This window comes from Pipra filicauda, unplaced genomic scaffold (assembly GCF_003945595.2).
Source record: "Pipra filicauda isolate LSUMZ 115617 unplaced genomic scaffold, ASM394559v2 scaffold116_size3395265_pilon, whole genome shotgun sequence".
Taxonomy (NCBI): domain Eukaryota; kingdom Metazoa; phylum Chordata; class Aves; order Passeriformes; family Pipridae; genus Pipra; species Pipra filicauda.
Window position 1 is genome coordinate 1823468 of NW_024103618.1, and position 12361 is coordinate 1835828.

The following is a 12361-nucleotide window of genomic DNA, read 5'->3' on the forward strand; positions in this document are numbered from 1 at the left end:
AACAATATATTTAGAACAAAAGTATCACCATTTAATAGTTGGTTTAAAGCATATATTGAATTGACTAGTCAGTACATATAATACAGAAGTAATGCCTGTATCGCACAATAAGATTACATTCCTTAATGCTATCGTAATACTGTCAAAAAAAAAGGAAAAAAAAAAAAAAGAAAAAGAAAAAATGAAACCAGAGAAGCTTGGTAGCTTAGTTTGGAAAACCAAATAAGCACTTAGGTATTTTCATAATCCTCTAACTCTGTACAAAACTGGACTATAAATAACATAAAACCAATTTCTTTGTGACACAGGTTGGAGGAACACACCGTAAGAATAGCCTGGATACAATCAAATTCAGATGAAGCTAAGAATGAAATCATGCAGAAAAAAGTAAGGCTAATTGGGTTCTGAACTGCCCTGGTTTTGGTGTTTCTATAAAGTTTCTCTTTTTCCTACCATTCTACTTCACAGCTGGCTTTCCTGACAAATCACAGATTTGGTTACATATTTTTCCCAAGGTGATGGTTTTACCTTCACAGTCTTTCTTCTCTACCCTATCAACATAAAACTATCTGATTTTACAGGTTAAACACCTACCCTGTCCTAAACCGTTTTCCCACTTTTGACATATGAGAGCAACCTTTCTCTGCTATTGCCCTGTCATGTGCAGCAGGCTCTCCTCTCAGCTATGCATGATCAGTAGGTAATTTAGTAAGTGGAGTCCTTAGAAGCAAGTTTCACAAGCCATACACCAAACTCAGAATTTTCATCACAAACAAACTATTAAATTACATTGTTTATGACAGCTTCCTACTCTGATGAAGGCCTTTCTAGGCCATCTAGTCAGGCTTCAGCAACATTTTATTCACACTCAGAGCATTCCCACATTCTGCAGGAAGTAGGGTCTCCAGCCCATTGACAACACTAGACTTTGTAATTAAGCATGCTGTAAAAAAATCAAATTCATGCTAAGTGACTATCCCAACTCTAGCCTTCTGAGGAGGGAAAACTTTTGAGGAGATTCAAGCCTTAGCACTTCTTAATTGCTCATTATCTGAGCAATTTGGTAGCACCAAATTAGGTAGAGTCTTTCCATCATGAGACATTTTGGGACTGGCTTCTTCCAAGAATTGTGTGGGTCGTTTACACCTGACCCTCAACTTGATAAAAGCTATGGATGTAAAGCACACACGATGCAGATCTAAGGGTTAAGCCAGTGTCCCTTACTCGTCTTCCAGTCTAGGCACAGTATTCACTGTTTAAATGGCAAATTCTGGTATCTGTGGACTATTAAACCTCACATCAGAGAAGGAAACCAAAGCCTAATGAAGAAAAGAATTCATTGTTTTTTTCAAATTGCAATGTCTTTGAAAGGTTGGACAAAAAAAAGTGGGTTTCAAATTTTATCTAGACTTGCTTAAAAATAATCCCTATTTTTTCTGTGCCTGACAAGTATATCCCTTTATCTTCTCCCTCTCTGGACATTTCGAGAAAAAACTAGCTAATTGAATCTTGCTCCACTGAAATAACAGCAAGTCTATCTCTCACTATAATCAAGCTGAAACTATATCCATAAGTCCCCATATTAAGATTTCCCTGACTCCCAGTACTGCCAACAAAAAATTTCTGTGCCAGCATACAACCATTTTCTGCTACAATCTCTTCTCACTCCCACAGTATAGCAACTAATGTTATTTCTTGCCTAAATTCTTTTGCTGATGCTGGGACTTCATTTTAAGTAGCTATTGTGATAAGATGATAACATACCCAGGCAAAATTCTAGGTCTCCCCTACCCACAGAAATCAAATTATCCTAAACTGGGGAGAGGCGGGGAGGGGTGAGGGGACGGGGGGGGCACACAGCGCTTAAACAAGTGAAATTTCAACAAAATTATTCATAAAATCACCATGTGTCTCCTGAGACACAACTGCAGAATAGTCCCTGCCATGGCATGTGCCATGAAGCAGTGATATTCTGGCTGAGATCATGTGCACAGACTGCTTTAGAGCTTTTAAAATTCACACAGTCCTGACAGAGAAGGGCCACAGTTCCTTGGAGCTGATCTTTTTGCAGTACTCAGCGCCTGGACAACGGAGCAATGAATTCAACGTTCATGGACAAGAAGGAATTTTATGGCAATTATGTAATAATTTTTAAAACAGAGACTAAACTCAGGACCTGTCCTTGCAACAGAAGGATCAGACAGGGTAGAGCGTAAACAGTCTCTCTCCATCTTTCTTGTAGGCTCCCTTCAGGTACTGTAAGGCTACAATTATGGAGAATATAAACTAGTTTTGGCAATACCTAGGGGGAGGTAAAAAGAGTAGTGAATGGGAATAACGACGGGAAAAAGCTGTTGATCAGAACGTCATGGTTCCTAATTATATGGGTCATTTCTGACATTCATCTGAATTAAGAGTTTTCTGTTTTTCACAAGCTATTGCCAAATGGACCAAACTAATAAAAGAAGGGCTTCCTTCTACTCCAACAATTGCAATGCAAGACTGCATTTTCATATTCAGTCCTGATGAAACTAATTTAAACAGCACATTTTCCCTTTCCCTCTCTCCTCTTCAGACTGTTCCCAGATTACAGCACCTATTGACTGCACAAAAACACACTGAACTAGTAGACTGAGCTGACTGAAAATAACCACCCACATTTTTTTCCAAAAGACAATGTGTATGGCAGCCCCAAAGAAATGCAACCAGAACTGCACCTTAAGCTTAATCAATCTTTTTAGTTTCAAAACACTCAATCATACCTGTAATGACAAGGTCATGGTTCCTCACCCAGCAGTGATTGTCACTTCTGGATGTTTTTGAGTCCATGAAAGGAACTAGTTCTGTACATTAGACTGCCTGGAAAACCCAGCCTTTTCTTTCTTCCCCTGCCCCACATTTTAATTTTTTGGTGGGCACAGAGTAAGGAAGAGAAAGAGGAAAAAATTAACTATTTCACTTGGATCAGATCATTGGGTTGAACAGCTTTTTGGCAGCAAAAACATTTGTTCCATGATAAGAGAAGGAGTAGTGCAGTGGCAGGAACCAGTGGGTAAGATCAGAGCTGTTCACAGCAGCTGAAGCAGTACTTTTGCACATTGTCATTACTGTCAAGCACCAAAAAGCCCTTTGAAAGGATTAGGAATATTTGAATTGTGTCATCAGAGTAAATTCCTATCTGATGAGAAATAAAACAACACCTTTACTCTAAAAATAGATTATTAAATTTGGTGCAACTCTGCATTCTGAATGCATGCGTATTCTAACTTGCACTGTAAAAGCAGATCTGGGATCTTTCCTTCTGGCATCAGCCATCTTAAATGTAATGCAGCTAAATGATGTCTTCAGTTAAAGCTATTGTGAACTGGCCTACATCCTAGCTAGAGTCAATTTTATCAAGATTTTTGTAGAAGACATGCAAAACATGCACCTCTGTCTTAGATTATGAAAAGCATAACACAGTATATGAGAAGAGTGTGTGGCCTGAAAAGTATGTGGCCTGATTTTCATATCCTATGCCAAGTTTGCTGATGTTTCAATTAGAAAATAACATTTTTACTCAGAGGAACTTTTACAGAATGGAAAATGGAACTGTGTTCAATTCACCACACACTTTATTACAGACCTTGACTTAGTAGACCCTCAGCACTAATTGCACAGTGACATCCCATACATTCACCAGTAAAGCCTCTGTAAACCCAAGGAAAAATGACAACATTCACCTAGCTCTTTTCCAGCAAAAATTCTACCAACATGGCATGAAATCTCATCTTTAATCCTAAAATGTCTTGAAAATTTCTAAGAATCCCATTTAAAAAAATAAAATGAAACCAAACTCCTCCATTCTAATTTAGAAACATCTATAACTTGCCTGGGGCAGCAATTTGCAGACTTCTTGATAAGGGAATGACCATATCAAGCAAATCCATTTTTTCCAAATCCGAAGTTGCCATTTTCTCCTGGCCTTAAAATAATCTTGTGACTCTGCTTGATTCCACAATTTCATATGTGAGCATATGAACCTATATATAATGCCTTTTTTACCTCCTCTGTCCTAATGCTATTGAATATCTGGATTGCCATGGACTTTTCCTCCTGATCAAAGGAGCACAGCATTTCATCTAGCATCTGGTCTTTTCAGCAAAACTTGTTTCCAGAACTCATTACTGTCTTCAAGAATTTTAATACCTCTTTTAATTTACTATGACATCTTGCTACCTTTTTCATTTCAAATAAAACAGAATATGGACAGATTTTCTTGGCCTCTCTCCAGCTATGAATTTCTCATGTATAGTTCACTTGGGACCGACATTCCAATACTGCATTTCAGATGTTTTCTCTGTAACTCAAGAAGAGCACCCCAATAAGTAATCCGTCCAGGATTACCGGACATCTCAGGATCCGTCCAGCAGAGAAATCTACAAACTGTTTTCTCCTTAGTTCGAATATTGGGAGTTAAAATCAACTATTTCACAACTAAACCATAGTCTCTGCAATTTTATCACATGAATGCTAACTTGAAAACATGATTTCCACAATTCACATTTCCTGACACAGTAGCCTGGCTGCTGAGTGTGTATGCCAGTTGACTGTTCCCTTCTAAACCCATTCTCAATTTCTTCTTGGCATTATTTCCATGCTTCTATTCGTTCTCTTCCAGGACACATAATATTGAAAACATCAACAAATCCTTACAGAACAGCACACAGTCACATTACACTACTGAAGAAAATAAAAAGAATACATACACAATCTACAGGAAAAAGCTAACATTTCTACAATTAGGAAGAGCACTAGTGGGGTGCTCTTTAACCCCTTGGAAAAGTACACTTAAATGCAGGATAACGGATCTTAAGAAATTTGCAAAACTAATTGTATGATAATAGATTAATAAAATCGAAGTATTAGCAATGCCATACTCATAAGCTTTAACACTACAAGAAAAGTAAGGCCTGAAGGAAAAGACATTTTTAATTACAACACCTGATACAGATAGAATAAAGTATTATTAGCATTTCTGTCACAGGAGAATTCAGTCAGTATATTGTAATGTCTTATGAGTGTCTTCTGGACTTGATGGTTCCACCAACGGTTAAAATATATCACATTGCCCTCCAGACAAAAGCTTTCACTGTATCAATCACTGTTTTGTCTTTCATGGATGTAATTTATTGCTCATCATTAAAATAAACTTTAGAGATAATTTTTTCACTTTATTTCTCTGATTTAGGGTAAAACTTGCCTGTTTGTCTCAGCTTTCTCAGTATCAGGTGCAGGGTGGCAATGGGGGTTTGCAGGCTGGGGCTGGGGCTGCCCCATGACAGACACGGGCAGTTCCAGCCAGCACCAACAGATGACTGCACGGCACAACTGAGGCCTTCAGCCATGATGGCAGGACTTCTGGGAAAGTATGTTTAACAAAGAGCAAAATCCTACACCGAGTGAGCGAGAAAATGTGTGTGCAATAATCCTGTGAACACCGAGGTGAGAGAAGGAGGGGAGAAGGTGCTTCAGACACGAGAACAGAGATTCCCGTGCAGCCCATGGAAGGGACCTGGGATGGAGCAGGTATCCACTCTGCAGCCTGTGGGGGGCTCCACGAAAGAGCAGGTGGCTGTGTCCTGAGGGAACTGCATCCTGTGAAGGAGACATGCTGTAGCAGGCTTATCCTGATGGGCTGCAACCCCTCAAGAGGCCGCATACAGGATCTGTTCTGAAGGGATTGCAGCCCTTGCAGAGATCCAGCACTGAAGCAGGGGAAATCGTGACAAGGAAGAAGCAGCAGAGTGGAACTGTTATGGACTGACCACAACCTCATCTCCCATCCCCCTGTGCTGCTCGCGTCAGGAGGAGGTACAGGAGTCGGGAATGAAAATGAGGCTGGGAAAGAAGGGTGTGGGGAGGTGTTTTAGTTCTTCTATTTGTTTCTCACCATCCAACTCTGGTTTTAGCTGTCAATATATTCAATTATTTTCCCCAAGTCTGTTTTGCACCTGATAGCAATTGGTAAATGATCTCTCTGCCTTTCACTCAAAATAAGAGATTTTTCATCTTGCTCTCTGCACTGTCCTGTTGAGGGGAGGGAGTGAGAGAACAGAGCAGCTGGGTGGATATCTGGCAGCCTGCAAAAGGCAATTCACTATAGTCTAATAAAAATTTTCTTTTCAAATTCAAGTAACATGAAAGTATAATTGAAAACATTAAAACAATTCTATGAAGTTAGTTTTGACTCATGCATTGCTGTACTTCTCTTTAAATATTTTATTTAGCTAGCCCAGATCCCACTTAGCCATGTCAGATTTGGATAATTTTTATGTGCTTCTCACTGTGTGAAGGTGACCATGTCAGAGAAGATAAACTCCATGCCAACCAAACAGAATTTAAATAGAGACACTGGACTCAGAGTCATGTGGAAAAAATTCAGTGATGTTGGGAGAGGAAGTCCAAGAGAAGGGGAAATTGTAGGTCATCTTTCTGTATGGAAGGCTAGACAGAAGCAAGAAAAAGACAAGGACACATCAAAGATGCAGTAACAGATTTAGATCATTTGGATAATTCCCACTATGGGATAAAATTCTGAGAAGTCTCTGTGTCAGGCTATATGGACTACGTAAGTTTATAAACTGGAGAAAGACATAGCATGGACAGAAAAACAAAATCAAGCTGTGGAAGGAAATAGCTTTAAAAAAAATCTAAATACTTCAATTCTTTTCAAGCCTGATCAACATGTCTGTATCATTTGTACTATTTCCCTCAGTCTAAATTCTCAATTCTTCTAAAAAGTGCTCTGTTGGCTATTTTGCAGCTGTTTGTGTCAGGACATATTTTGAATCACAGTTTGAAATCAATAAAGAAACTTCACAGAGACTATGGGCATTCAACTCAAAATGTATCAGTCAAACTAAGTCAGAGTTTTCTTCCTACTTTCAGGTTGGATAGTGTTCACTGGGCTTTGTTTTTAAATCAGAAAGTTAAGGATCTTTTTTTTTAATTTCTTTTTCTGCTTTCCCTTAATATTTCCCCTTCAGAACTACTGAAAATGCCTATCTTTCAGGCACCTGTCCTAAATTTGCTATTGTAAATAGTGAGACAAAGAATGCATTTCATTTCTTCAACAATTTCAAGCTCTTCAGTGTCTGAATGATTCTTGCCATCTATTGGAGACCCCTACTGTCTCCTTCCCAGAGTATCTCTTATTCTGGATGCAGTGGAAATTACTCTTCATAAGATATAACTTCCCATGTCATTATATTTCCTTTCATATTCCATCTTTATCTTCTCTTCAGTTTCTGTATTACAATGTCAGCTTCTTGCTGTAATTTCAACAATCTTGTATTGTCAATGCACCTCTTATTTTCACATACAGTTTGTATATTCCTATTTATATACTTTCTCCCCTACCCAAGACATAACAATCATTACTTCTAGTGAATACATGCTACCTTTCAATCATGACTGCAATTTACCCTTCAACACAACTCACCTTGCTCGTGTTTCTTTGCTATTTTCTGCTACTTGGATTTCATCCAACTTTTCTTCACTTAAAGGCTTATGGTTTAGGTAAGATTTTTAAAACTCATTTACACAAGAATTTTAAAAATATTTATGAGGGCATAAGCTATTTAGAAACAAACCATTTGAGCCTATTTTAAAATTTATAGTAACTGGAGGCTTTTTTTTGCATTATTACCTTAGTTCTGAAAAACCATTATAGTTTTACGTCACGTGGTTCTATTTTTTTCCCTCATGGAATGCTGAAACACTTAGGTAGCCATAGACTACACAGACAATTTTTTCAGAACTACTGAGTACCGGCAGACCCTTTTAAAATCAAAAGGGGAGGTAGGTGCCAACTGCTTTTTCTAAAAGCAATGACTTTTGCTTATTTGGAATTTCAGTCTTGAAGCTAGACACCTTCTCTACTGAGGGCATCTTTCAAGCATGAGCTGAAGTGCTTTCTGAATAGAGATGAGTTGAGCATATGCTCAAGTGTTGTCCTCAATAGTTGACTTCCCTTTTTAAATGTGTCACTCTCTTGACTTCTGTAGTTCCTTGAGATTTAATGTGAGCCAAGACACATTGTCACCATAATACTGGAAAAATAAAAAGCTTGCTAAAGAGACATTTGTAAATGAAGCAGGTTCCAAATTCCTCGTGAACAGGGAAGTGCAGCAAAAGACATTGAAGTAACACGTTGAATGAAGAAAAGCTCAACACTGTCTACTCATTTCTGGTTCCTGCCAGGATTCTCTTCAATTGCACATATTCCTTCTGTACCTATTGAGGTGTATTTGCATAAAATCAAAACATCAAACTTTCACTCAAGTTGACACCTAAAAAGGAACATAATGTACATAATACATCATCTGCCTTTGATTAGGTCAAAACTTCTGCTAGAAAAACAGACACAATTCACTTCTGCAACTGTATTTTGTGATATCTAGATAGGAGTAATTTTAATAATTATTCCATGCACAAAAAAGAAGTTGTAGTTAATAAGAAGGTTATAAAACGCAAATCTCATGGCTCAAAAGCTTTTATTTCTTAAGGTTTCTTCACTGATGTACACCAGGCAACATTTTCCAATGTCTTACAACTAAAACACAGGTGCTCTTACACAACTAAAGCATTCCTTTATTATATTTTCACTTTCTAAAAAAAAAAAACAGCGTAAAATCTGTAGTTTCAAGATTAAAATTAATCTCTAGTTTTTAAAGATGGAAATTTACTAGGGAGTAAATTATTCTACAACTATGTTTTCCCAACCTGATGCCAGCTACTGCCACACAGCCTATTTGCCAAAAGAAGTCGCAAGATCAGCATTCGCTTTGTTGCCAACTCCCTCTTATATCTGCTCTCTGTTAAAAAAAAACCTCAGTAAAACTATAGGGGGCTGCTTTATCACAGTCAAATTTTGTAACATCCACATAGAAACTGAGTCATTGGTGACAGAATCATCACTTCCTTGACACCTCTTCTTTCCTTTGCAACCAACAAACTATCTAATTGTACCATGGAAATAGAGAGCTCATACCTAAAAGTATCCACTAAGCACTCAGGAAGTGAAGGAAAAGACAAAGGGAATACTTAATTTCACGTTGTGTTGTAAAAGCACAATATTGCAATCAACTATCAACAGCAAGGTCCTCATTTCTAATAGCCTCTCTTGACAAGATTAAAATATCCTTGAGGAGCTAACAAGTATTTCTGTCTCAAGAGCGCTACCACAGCCAATAAATTTTTGGTAAATACTGTATCTGTACACAATGCAAAGAAAAAGTGTGCATGAACAGTAGTACCTCCATTACCAAAATGTAAAAATGATGAAGGGATAGCAAAAATGTAAAAAGAAACTCCTCTTTGACGTGCAAAAAATAAACATTTCTCCTTTGCTAGAACGGAGATCCTCTATAGTACACTGCAAAAGGGGAAACATGAATTAAAAAGTACTTAAGTAAAAGTACTGATAGTTTTTATTTTAGGTGATAAGGGGTATAAATGATCCTGCAGATTTTGGGAAATCTGGTTTATCAGAAGCAATTTACATATGAAATTTAATGTCTTGATCCCTAAAGAAAGGCTTAACAGGAGTGCATTTATACAGCTTTAATACAGCACAGACATACTCTCAAGAGAAGCAGTATTAAGTTTGTTACATCTACATGTGGGTAGACATTTGACAAACTCATTTCTCCTGAGGGCTCACATTCAGGTTTCAGTAACAGTAATGGCAGCTTAAAGATACAAGCAAGGTACTGTCGAGTAAGTTTCTAACAGAAGGTCATGACTTTTCTTAGGTCAATTGACACAGACAGAAAAACATTTCACAAGACAACAACTGAAGCAATGGCGCAATACTGCTTCCTCTCCACCATGTGTGCTTACCATTCTCTTTGAAACAACTTTTGTGCCAAACCACCCAGGGAGGTTAACTCAGCCAGTGTTAGAGCCAAGTCAGCTCATTGAGCAGACAACAAATACCTGGGGAGATGAAGGGAAGATGGAAACAAGCTTTTGAACAGCAAATCCCATCTGTGGATCTGAAATAGAAGTCAGACACCAGGACTAGCTGAAAACAATTTCTCTGCATTTAATTTCTTTCAGCTAATGAATTATACAATTTGAAAGAAATGAGTCACTGTCAACTCGCCCTTGTGCTCCACAGGTACCAAAGGCAGAGGTGATAAGGCTACTAACCACCTGCAGTAGAGAGAAAAAAAATTCATTATCTCCCAGGTCACAGAGAGGGGATTAGCCATGAGGGGAATACAACTCATATTTTAGATCAGAGTTGAAGTTTTATCTAATTATTTTTTAAGGCAATCTGCACCAGCTGCTACAGAGTAGAACACCACACCCTGTCTGCCCCAGACAATTCTTGCTCAGAGCATGTCATAAATTCTAACTCAGTTATTCTCCTGAACAAAGAACATTGCAAAAGGCTGGACGTTTCACCAAGTCACCTCATTTTTTGGAGCCCCACTTCTTTCAGCAAGTTGCTTCCAGACACTGCTCTTCTTGGCTGAGGCACATACTTCTTTAATCCCTTGGGCAGGCATAGCTGAGAGCAGGTAAGATGAAGAGCCAGAGCTGAGGCTGAACACCTACCCACCATGAGATGCAAGCTGGCCTGTGTTCTAGATCTGGTGTTTTGATTAGTCATTTCCTAATTACAGGATTCTGCAGTGAAATTGGAGACATATTTCTAAGAATCTACCATTAAATAAATAAAAGACATATATTGAAACTAATTTTAGGATTAGATCTATCCTTAAAAGCTACTTTCCATGGCATACTAAGTTTTTGCTATTGTTTTGAAACGTGCACGACTTTAGCGCTCTTGATAGGCTTTGTAAAAAAAAAAAAAAAAAAGGATTAAAAAAATGGTAGATTTCACCGGACTCAGGCAGGTATCCAGATGTTTCTGGTTGATTGTTTCTGTGGGTTTTTCTAACAAACGTGTTTTCAATAAGTGAAAATGAATGCTAGCTTGATTGACAACATTTAATTATGTACCAATAATGTTATGTTCAAAACAAAAAAAAAACAAAACACAGTCCTTTGTAAAAGACTTGAAATAGTTTAGGTTACAAATAGATCAGCATAGAAATAGGCTGTGCCTGAACCATCCCAGTTGTCTCTGGTTAATTACCTTTCTAGAATAGCCACGTTACTCTTCTGATGTATTTAGTAAGAAATTAGGCTCCTTTTTTCCAAGTGTATCTCACAATGGTAACTATACCCACCTCAGTTTCAGACAAAACTAATACAGCAAACCCCTCCCTGTGAAATCTATCTGGAAACTATGAGGAGAATACAGCACCGCACTACAAAGTGCAACACTGCAAGTACACACAACCTATGCTTTGTGACCTGAAGCTTTCTGCTTGGCAGTTTGCAGGGGAAGCTTAAGATCCAAGTGTTGGTCTTCAAAGCCCTGGCTAACTAAGGACTGATCGGTCTAACAAATTGATTGTTTCCCCTATGGAAAATACGCACAACTATATTTTTCAGAGGTATGTAGGTACTTGTTTCATTACAGCATAGCCATTGTCTGTAAAGGAGCATTTGCATTAGCCAGAAATACTGCAGCTTAGATCTTCTGAATTTGATAGCACATTTGGCAAAATAGATGTGGCAGGACAGGAGATACAACTTTCTTGTCAATTTCTTCATTCAGCTGCTACTGACTCTCCTGTTTACACCACTGGAATTTTCTTTTGAGCACTGCATTTTTAAATTATTCAGTGATGGCCTAATTCTTTTTCTACCACTAGAATCCAAATACTTCTGTTCACAGACAATCCTAGCTGGCTACATTAATGAATTATTCTTTAGAGTTCCAGTTGCACTGTTTGTTCTGTGAACAAGGCAGAATTCAGACAAACTTTAACAGCCTGAGTAGTTCGAGGTAAAAATGACCCTGTTTTTTAATGTGTAAAAGGAAAGTGTTTAAGAGTTTAACACAATTAACTTTCTTACAACTGTGCGTCAGTTCAGGTCGCATTAAAATCTTATCAACATTATGCCTTCAAGTTGCGTGTGCAAACCGAGATTTTTAAATCCTTGTACCTCAACTGCTCTTCGCAGAATGGTAAGTCCGTTTATTTCTTTCACGTAAATCCACTAATAAATATTGATACCTTCCTTCAATTCTCTCATAGCTCAATGTTTAATTGCCTGTGTCAGTTAGAGAGAAACTACAAGTTTTCCCATGAAAATTAGGATTAAATTACATCAAATACCAATAAAAAAGTTGTAATGTTAAACTTTTTTCAACCATGCAAAATGCTCACGTTCTACTCCCAATTTTTTTATACTTTAGAATCATAGAAGTATTAGTAGAAAGAGTCCTTTGGAG

General features: G+C 37.9%; 1 protein-coding gene across 3 annotated transcripts in view; it reads right to left on the reverse strand.

The window, feature by feature from the left end:
* Nucleotides 1-12361, reverse strand: part of CORIN (corin, serine peptidase) — a 121799-nt gene that overhangs the window by 78356 nt on the left and 31082 nt on the right. The window lies entirely within an intron of this gene.